Genomic DNA, 1,973 nt, shown 5'->3' on the forward strand with positions numbered 1-1,973 from the left:
TCTCCGTTTCTTTCTTCGTTTCTCCGTTTCTTTCTTCGTTTCTCCGTTTCTCTCTTCGTTTCTCCGTTTCTTTGTTCGTTTTCTCCGTTTCTTTGCTCGTTTCTCCGTTTATTTCTTCGTTTCTCCATTTATTTCTTCGTTTCTCCGTATCTTTCTTCGTTTCTCCGTTTCTTTCTTCGTTTCTCCGTTTCTTTCTTCGTTACTCCGTTTCTTTTCTTCGTTTCTTCTCGTTTCATTCTTCGTTTCTCCGTCTATTTCTTCGTTTCTCCATTTATTTCTGCGTTTTCTCCGCTTCTTTCTTCGTTTCTCCGATTCTTTGTTCGTTTCTCGTTTCTTTGATCGTTTCTCGTTTCTTTCTCCGTTTCTTCTTCGTTTCTCCGTTTTTCTCTTCGTTTCTCCGTTTCTTTGTTCGTTTCTCCGTTCATTTCTTCGTTTCTCCATTTCTTTCTTCGTTCTTCTCCATTTCTTTCTTCGTTTCTCCGTTTCTTTGTTCGTTTTCTCCGTTTCTTTCTTCGTTTCTTCTCCGTTTCTTTTGTTCGCTTCTCCGTTTCGTTTCTCCGATTCTCGGTTTATTTCTTCGTTTCTCCATTTATTTCTCCGACTCTCCGTTTCTTTCTTCGTTTCTTCGTTTCTTTCTTCGTTGCTCCGTTTCTTTCTTCGTTTCTCCGTTTCTCTCTCCGTTTCTCCGTTTCTTTGTTCGTTTCTCCGTTTATTTCTTCGTTTCTCCATTTATTTCTGCGTTTTCTCCGCTTCGTTCTTCGTTTCTCCGATTCTTTGTTCGTTTCTCCGTTTCTTTGATCGTTTCTCCGTTTCTTTCTTCGTTTCTCCGTTTCTCTCTTCGTTTCTCCGTTTCTTTGTTCGTTTCTCCGTTTCTTTCGTCTTTCTTCTTCGTTTCTCCGTTTCTTTGTTCGCTTCTCCGTTTCTTTCTCCGAATTCTCGGTTTATTTCTTCGTTTCTCCATTTATTTCTCCGACTCTCCGTTTCTTTCTTCGTTTCTTCGTTTCTTTCTTCGTTACTCCGTTTCTTTCTTCGTTTCTCTCCGTTTCATTCTTCGTTCTTCTCCGTTTATTTCTTCGTTTCTTCTCCATTTATTTCTGCGTTTCTCCGCTTCGTTCTTCGTTTCTCCGATTCTTTGTTCGTTTCTCCGTTTCTTTGATCGTTTCTCCGTTTCTTTCTTCGTTTCTTCTCCGTTTCTCTCTTCGTTTCTCTCCGTTTCTTTGTTCGTTTCTCCGTTTATTTCTTCGTTTCTCCATTTATTTCTGCGTTTTCTCCGCTTCGTTCTTCGTTTCTCCGATTCTTTGTTCGTTTTCTCCGTTTCTTTGATCGTTTTCTCCGTTTCTTTCTTCGTTTTCTCCGTTTCTCTCTTCGTTTCTCCGTTTCTTTCTTCGTTTCTCCGTTTATTTCTTCGTTTCTCCATTTATTTCTTCGTTTCTCCGTATCTTTCTTCGTTTCTCCATTTCTTTCTTCGTTTCTCCGTTTCTTTGTTCGTTTCTTCGTTTCTCCGTTTCTTTGTTCGCTTCTCCGTTTCTTTCTCCGATTCTCGGTTTATTTCTTTGTTTCTCCATTTATTTCTCCGACTCTCCGGTTTCTTTCTTCGGTTTCTTCGTTTCTTTCTTCGTTACTCCGTTTCTTTCTTCGTTTCTCCATTTCTTTCTTCGTTTCTCCGTTTCATTCTTCGTTTCTCCGTTTATTTCTTCGTTCTCCATTTATTTCTCCGTTTCTCCGATTCTTTCTTCATTACTCCGTTTCTTTCATCGTATCTCTGTTTCTTTCTTCGTTTCTCCGTTTCTTTCTTCGTTTCTCCGTTTCTTTCTTCGTTTCGTCGTTTCTTTCTTCGAATCTCCGTTTCCTTGTTCGTTCTTCTCCGTTTATTTCTTCGTTTCCCCATTTATTTCTCCGTTTCTCCGTTTCTTTCGTTTCTTTCTTCCGTTTCTTCCTTCGTTTCTCCGTTCTTTCTTCGTATCTCCGTTTCT

Source organism: Ptiloglossa arizonensis, unplaced genomic scaffold (genome assembly GCF_051014685.1).
Source record: "Ptiloglossa arizonensis isolate GNS036 unplaced genomic scaffold, iyPtiAriz1_principal scaffold0946, whole genome shotgun sequence".
NCBI classification, from domain to species: Eukaryota; Metazoa; Arthropoda; class Insecta; order Hymenoptera; family Colletidae; genus Ptiloglossa; species Ptiloglossa arizonensis.